At 42.1% G+C, this 8,182-nt stretch overlaps 1 protein-coding gene and 1 long non-coding RNA gene across 3 annotated transcripts in view; one reads left to right on the forward strand and one right to left on the reverse strand.

Moving 5' to 3' along the window:
• The window catches only part of LOC115106984 (inositol 1,4,5-triphosphate receptor associated 2-like), a 35,107-nt gene that overhangs the window by 24,694 nt on the left and 2,231 nt on the right, over positions 1-8,182 (reverse strand). The window lies entirely within an intron of this gene.
• On the forward strand, positions 4,257-5,338 carry LOC135563970 (uncharacterized). The gene is made up of 2 exons (XR_010460728.1): positions 4,257-5,063; positions 5,170-5,338. It is a non-coding gene; the product is annotated as an uncharacterized LOC135563970 (long non-coding RNA).

Below are 8,182 nucleotides of genomic sequence, written 5' to 3' on the forward strand. Positions count from 1 at the left end.
TGATCTGGTGAACTCACTAAACACAAATGCTTTGTTTGTAAATTATGTGTTGGAGTGTGACCATGGCTATCTGTAAGTAAATAAAAAAGTATTTTTTTAACATATATTTTAGCAACATTTACTTTTGATACTTAAGTATATTTAAAACCAAGTAGTATTTTACTGGGTGACATTCACTTTTACTTGAATCATTTTCTATTAAAGGTATCTTTACTTTGACTCAAGTATGAGAATTGGGTACTTTTTCCACTACTGCTGCCCTGTCCTGTGTTCTTTTGTATCTTTAGCTAATAAAGAGACTGCACCATGTCTTTCGATTAGAATAGAATAGAGCTGAGCTAACTTTAAAGAATAGAATATCGTGTTAACTAATGCCAAATCAATGTACCTATTTTGCAGTAGACGTGCTGTGATCCCAGTGTAAACAGCACACCTCAATGTAAGCTAATGGATAACTTTGTTACTGTTTATATCAATACAAACATGGTTCTGATGTCTGTGAGATAGTACAATTGATCATTGCCAGGGTTCTGCATGGAGAAATGTGTTCTAAGAGTGAAGAACAGGTTAGGTCACATCATTTCCTCAGAGAGAGCTTATAGGCTAGTGAAAATCTACACCAAAGGTCCATGTTGGAATGTCTTTTGTACAATACAAGTTCAAATCTCTCTCTCTCACTTTCTCTGACAAAGTGTGTCTCTTCAGACCCATGTTTAACATGAACCGTATGTCCAAGTCTGCAGAGAGAGCCTGCCTACCGGCAAGAACACACATAGAGCACATAATATGGTATCATACCAACTAAAGTACAATAATAATAGTTAGATACACTGTATTTCATATATCATGTACACTGAATAATGAAACACTGTTAACACGTTCCACAACATATTTTGTAATGAATATTCTGTCCTAATTCTCTCTCTCTCTCTCTCTCTCGCTCTCTCTCTTCCTGTCTGTGTCTTTTGAGATGTCTGTGCACCATTTAGCATCAACAATGGTATGGTTTATTGTAGTGGGCTTTGATAAACTTAGGGTAATACATGCATGGGAGACAATGTACATTTAATATATAAATGAGAGAAGAACAGTAAGTGAAAAGCCATAAACAGCAGGGACAATCCAGGGAGGAAAACCTGTTTGGTCGTGTACCACAACGCATATTATATACTGAACACAAATATAAACGCAACATGCAACAATTTCAAAGATTTGAATGAGTTACAGTTCATATAAGAAAATCAGTCTATTTAAATAAATAAATGAGGCCCTAATCTATGGGTTTTACATGACTGGGAACACAGATATGCGTCTGTTGGTCACAGGTACATTTAAGGAAAAGGGTAAGGGCGTGGATCAGAAAACCAGTCAGTATCTGGTGTGACCACGATTAGCCTCATATGGCGCTACACATCTCCTTCGCATTGAGTTGATCAGGATGTTGATTGTGGCCTGTGGACTGTTGTCCCACTCCTCTTCAATGGCTGTGCGAAGTTGCTGTATATTGAAAGGGACCTGGAACACGCTGTCGTACAGAGCATCCCAAACTTGCTCAATGGGTGACATGTCTGGTCAGCATGCAGACCATGGAAGAACTGGAACATTTTCAGCTTCCAGGAATTGTGTACAGATTCTTGAGACATGGGGCTGTGCATTATCACGCTGAAACATGAGGTGATGCGGTGGATGAATATCACGACAATGGGCCTCAGGATCTCGTCACGGTATCTCTGTCCATTCAAATTGGAAGCAGCTTATGGTAGAGAAACAAACATGACATTTTCTGGCAACAGATCTGGTGGACATTCCTGCAGTCAGCATGCCAATTGCACACGCCCTCAAAACTTGTGTGACCGAACTGCACCTTTTAGAGTGGCCTTTTATTGTCCCCAGCACAAGGTGCACCTGTGTAATGATCATGCTCTTTAATCAACTTCTTCATATGCCACACCTGTCAGGTGGATGGATTATTTTGGCATAGGAGAAATGCTCACTAACAGGAATGTAAACACATTTGTACACAAAATTTGTGAGAAATATGTTTTTGTGTGTATGGAAAATATCTGTGATTATTTATATCAGGGGACCAACACTTTACATGTTGCGTTTATATTTATGTTCAATGATACAACCTACCTCTGTACACATATAGTCAGGTCCAAAATTATTGACAGCCTTGATAAAGATTATCTAAAAAGATTGTATAAAATAAAAAATACAAATACTGAGCCACATTGCACGCATATTTTTGGGGAAAATTATAATATTTTATCCTAATACAATTGCTGAGAGAAAGAGATTTTGTTTAACAAGTAATCTTTTTTTTCCTAAAATAGATAGGGGTACAAATGATTGCCACCCCTGCTTCCAATATACTGTACCTCACCTTGCAAGGATAATGGCACCGAGCCTTTTTCTAAAATATTCGATGAGATTGGAGAACATATTTGGAGGGATCTTAGACTATTCCTCCATACAGAATGTTTCCCAGTGTCATGACTTGGCCTGGAGGTAGGTTTATGACAGTCATAAATACCTATTTTCCCCCATTTTTCCTCTCTCTACCCTACTGATGTTACATTTGCAAACCCCTTTGGTTAACATAGAGATTCTGGGAACTGCAGAAGGTGGGGGGAAATGAACTATATTCTGGTAAGCCGACCAATTGAACATATGCGGTGGTACTTAATGAATATGATGTCAGTTCGGTTGTCATCTGAGACAGTCTCATCGATGATAGGATGACATAAACTCTACAGTGGAAAGTCTACACATCAGAGTTATCGGATTCACATGTAATTGTTGTTAAATTTAAATGTTTGAATATTCAATTATTCGTGATGAGATGAAATGTGATTTTAGCTTCTAAAATGTGAGATTTGGGTTTTCATAAGGTTAGGGCTATGCTCAATCAGTGGCCAGCCCCTGTGAAGGGACATGGGCTATAAAACGTTTCAAACACACCCTCCTCTCCCTTCCTATATAAAGCCTTGACGACAATGTAACCTCCTGTTCTGAGGATGCGAGGACGACGGTCCGATGTCAGAATGGTTCAGATAATAACTACAGAATGAAGCCAACATCAGCGTGAGCTTTGGTTGCAAATGGTATGAACGTTGAACTATTATTCACTACAGAAGTGATACCTCCTAGCCGTTGAGTTAGCAACAGCAGCTGCAAACCTCCTTAGGAAGGAACAGACAGAGTATCCCGTCTACCACACAACGACGTTACAACAACGTATCCAATTGACCACCAGAGACATTCTCCAAAGGACAAAGGACTCAATTTGGCAACACAGCCTTCCATCTTCCAACCTACCGAAGCGCAAATGGGCGGTAATTTAGAATGCATAAGATACTGTATTTACGATAGCACAGCTTCGTCCTTTTGTTCCTCAGTCTTCCCGCTCTTTCACTCAAACCCAGCCCCTTTTCTTTTGTGCAACAAGCTGTCATATCTGTTCCGCCCGCTAGGGACGTTTTCCTTTATGACGTCATTTGTAATCAAGTTATGATCAATTATGTGTATGTGTAATTCTGTGTGATTAGTTAGGTATTTAGTAAATAAATAATTAAACCCAATTTTGTATTGCTGATTCAACTTGTTAGCCAGGGTTCGTGAAGATAACCAAGAATTTACAACTTTCAGATGAGACTAAATTAAGGTGACGATTTAATATTGACTGCTATTGATGTAAAATATTACTAGGTTTTAAGAGTTTATTCGGAAGATAACAGCTCTATAAATATTATTTCGTGGTGCCCCGACTCTCTAGTTAATTACAGTGCCTTGCGAAAGTATTCGGCCCCCTTGAACTTTGCGACCTTTTGACACATTTCAGGCTTCAAACATAAAGATATAAAACTGTATTTTTTTGTGAAGACTCAACAACAAGTGGGACACAATCATGAAGTGGAACGACATTTATTGGATATTTCAAACTTTTTTAACAAATCAAAAACTGAAAAAATTGGGCGTGCAAAATTATTCAGCCCCTTTACATTCAGTGCAGCAAACTCTCTCCAGAAGTTCAGTGAGGATCTCTGAATGATCCAATGTTGACCTAAATGACTAATGATGATAAATACAATCCACCTGTGTGTAATCAAGTCTCCGTATAAATGCACCTGCACTGTGATAGTCTCAGAGGTCCGTTAAAAGCGCAGAGAGCATCATGAAGAACAAGGAACACACCAGGCAGGTCCGAGATACTGTTGTGAAGAAGTTTAAAGCCGGATTTGGATACAAAAGATTTCCCAAGCTTTAAAAATCCCAAGGAGCACTGTGCAAGCGATAATATTGAAATGGAAGGAGTATCAGACCACTGCAAATCTACCAAGACCTGGCCGTCCCTCTAAACTTTCAGCTCATACAAGGAGAAGACTGATCAGAGATGCAGCCAAGAGGCCCATGATCACTCTGGATGAACTGCAGAGATCTACAGCTGAGGTGGGAGACTCTGTCCATAGGACAACAATCAGTCGTATATTGCACAAATCTGGCCTTTATGGAAGAGTGGCAAGAAGAAAGCCATTTCTTAAAGATATCCATAAAAAGTGTTGTTTAAAGTTTGCCACAAGCCACCTGGGAGACACACCAAAAATGTGGAAGAAGGTGCTCTGGTCAGATGAAACTGAAATTGAACTTTTTGGCAACAATGCAAAACGTTATGTTTGGCGTAAAAGCAACACAGCTCATCACCCTGAACACACCATCCCCACTGTCAAACATGGTGGTGGCAGCATCATGGTTTGGGCCTGCTTTTCTTCAGCAGGGACAGGGAAGATGGTTAAAATTGATGGGAAGATGGATGGAGCCAAATACTGTCACGAATCCCGCTTCCTGAGTCTGTGTTTGCCTGTGTTTCTGTCCTGGAGTGTGTTTCCGGTGTCCTGGAACGCACCCTGTCTGGTTGCCGGGCGAATTAGCTTGTTGGGAGATCGATGTTCACCCGCACCTGTATCCCATCAGTAATCTGCACACCTGTCCTGATCATCACCTCTCCCCTTCAAAAGCTCTGACCTGACATCCATTCCCTGCCGGATCGTTAGCCATGAACAGTATGTTGTGCCCACGAACCAGCCTCCAGTTTATAGAGTTTGTTTTGTTTTATTGTTTTGTACGTCTTGCTTGCCTTTAACTTACCGCCGTTTGTTTTGTCTACAGCCATTCACCCGGAACCCATACCCCATCCCTGTCTGCTCGTCGCCAGTGTGTTGTTATCCATTGGATCTGCCTATCCACTCCCATCAACCCACCTCCGCTGCCCGCTCCTCCACCCGGAACTATCTACCTCCACGTTCTCATTGATTAATAAATACTCACCATCTTTATACTCACCTTGTCCTGGTCTGCTTCTGGGTCCAATTCTGGTAAACCCTGACAAATACAGGACCATTCTGGAAGAAAACCTGATGGAGTCTGCAAAAGACCTGAGACTGGGACGGAGATTTGTCTTCCAACAAGACAATGATCCAAAACATAAAGCAAAATCTACAATGGAATGGTTCAAAAATAAACATATCCAGGTGTTAGAATGGCCAAGTCAAAGTCCAGACCTGAATCCAATCGAGAATATGTGGAAAGAACTGAAAACTGCTGTTCACAAATGCTCTCCATACAACCTCACTGAGCTCGAGCTGTTTTGCAAGGAGGAATGGGAAAAAATGTCAGTCTCTCGATGTGCAAAACTGATAGAGACATACCCCAAGCGACTTACAGCTGTAATCGCAGCAAAAGGTGGCGCTACAAAGTATTAACTTAAAGGGGGCTGAATAATTTTGCACGCCCAATTTTTCAGTTTTTGATATGTTAAAAAAGTTTGAAATATCCAATAAATGTCGTTCCACTTCATGATTGTGTCCCACTTGTTGTTGATTCTTCACAAAAAAATACAGTTTTATATCTTTATGTTTGAAGCCTGAAATGTGGCAAAAGGTCGCAAAGTTCAAGGGGGCCGAATACTTTCGCAAGGCACTGTACATTTACATGATTAGCTCAATCAGGTGATATTAATTAGGGAGAAATTATTTTATAGAATAGCGTGTCATATCACTTAATCCTGCATAGCCAAAGACACAACACCAGTATCCTTTGTCTGCGCTTATGGACCGCTCCATTCAATTTAAACCACAGGTTTTCAATGGGGTCCAAGTCCAGAGACTGAGATGGCAATTGCAAAATGTTGATTTTGTGGTCAATTAACCATTTCTTTGTGGATTTTGATGGGCTGTGGCCAAGTTTAAGCCTCCTGGGAGATGCAAACAGGTTTTTGGCTAAAATGTCCTGGCACTGGGTAAATGTCATGATGCCAATGCCCTCAGCTCTGTCGTTGTTTAGGGTGTCATCAGCAAACTTGATATTTGAGTTGGAGTCGTGCGTGGCCACGCAGTCGTGGGTGACCCATGGAGTACAAAAGAGGGCTAAGCACACACCTCTGGGGGGGCCCCGTGTTGAGGATCAGTGTGGCGGAGAAGTTGTTGCCTCCCCTCACCACCTGGGGTCGGCCCGGCAGGAAGTCCAAGACCCAGTTGCACAGGAACACATATATATAAATATATCTATGCACTATGCCGTGCGGCATAGTCAAGATGCAATAGATGGTATAAAATACAGTATGAGATGAGTAATGTAGGATATGTAAACATTATTAAAGTGACATTATTTAAAGTGACTAGTGATACCTTTATTAAATCAATTTATTTAAGTGGCCAGTGATTTGAGTCTGTATGCTGGCAGCATAACAGTTTAACAATCTGATGGATTTAAGATAGAACCTGTTTTTCAGTCTTGGTTCCAGCTTTGATTCACCTGTACTGACCTCGCCTTCTGGATGATAGCAGGGTGAACAGGCAGTGGCTCGGGTGGTTGTTGTCCTTGATGATCTTTTTGTCTTTCCGGTGACTTCGGGTGCTGTAGGTGTCCTGGAGGGCAGGTAGTTTGCCCCCGGTGATGAGTTGTGCAGGCCGCACTACCCTCTGGAGAGCCTTGCAGTTGAGAGCGGTGCAATTGCCGTACCAGGTGGTGATACAGCCCGACAGGATGCTCTCGATTGTGCATTTGTAAAAGTTTGTGAGGGTTTTAGGTGCCAAGTTTCTTCAGCCTCCTGAGGTTGAAGAGGCGCTGTTGCGCCTTCTTCACCACGCTGTCTGTGTGGGTGAACCATTTCAGTTTGTCCGTGATGTGTATGCCGAGGAACTTAAAACTTTCCACCTTCTCCACTACTGTTCCGTCGATGTGGATAGGGGGGTGCTCCCCTTGCTGTTTCCTGAAGTCCACGATAATTTCCTTTGTTTTGACGTTGAGTGAGAGGTTATTTTCCTGACACCACACACTGAGGGCCCTCACCTCCTCCCTGTAGGCTCATCTCATCATTGTTGGTAATCAAGCCTACCATTGTAGTGTCGTCTGCAAACTTGATGATTGAGTTGAAGACGTGCATGGCCACGCAGTCATGGGTGAACAGGGAGTACAGGAGAGGGCTGAGAACGTACCCTTGTGGGGCCCCAGTATTGAGGATCAGCGGGGTGGAGATGTTGTTACCTACCTTCACCACCTGGGGGCGGACCATCAGAAAGTCCAGGACCCAGTTGCACAGGGCGGGGTCGAGACCCAGGGTCTCAAGCTTAATGATGAGTTTGGAGGGTACTATTGTGTTGAACATCATTCTTACATAGGTTTTCCTCTTGTCCAGATGGGATAGGGCAGTGTGCAGTGTGATGGCGATTGCATCGTCTGTGGACCTATTGGGGCGGTAAGCTAATTGGAGTGGGTCTAGGGTATCAGGTAGGGTGGAGGTGATATGATCCTTGACTAGTCTCTCAAAGCACTTCATGATGACAGAAGTGAAGGCATACGGGGAGATAGTCATTTAGTTCAGCTACCATAGCTTGCTTGGGCACAGCAACAATGGTGAACATCTTGAAGCATGTGGGGACTGGAATAGGGAGAGATTGAATATGTCCATAATATACAAATAAAACAGCTTGTCTATGACTAATGGGAGACCAGTTGGAAGTAAGCTACTGTAACAAAAAAAAGGACATATGCCTATATCCACATGAGCTTCTATAGATAACCTTATGGAAAACCTATGACAACCCTGCTTGAGAAAGCCGTCTGGTTAAGCTTTATAATGTGACTGTCCCATGTGTGTGAGGGTTTATGAATGACCACCTGT

The sequence above is a fragment of the Oncorhynchus nerka genome, linkage group LG23 (assembly GCF_034236695.1).
Source record: "Oncorhynchus nerka isolate Pitt River linkage group LG23, Oner_Uvic_2.0, whole genome shotgun sequence".
In the NCBI taxonomy this organism is placed as follows: domain Eukaryota; kingdom Metazoa; phylum Chordata; class Actinopteri; order Salmoniformes; family Salmonidae; genus Oncorhynchus; species Oncorhynchus nerka.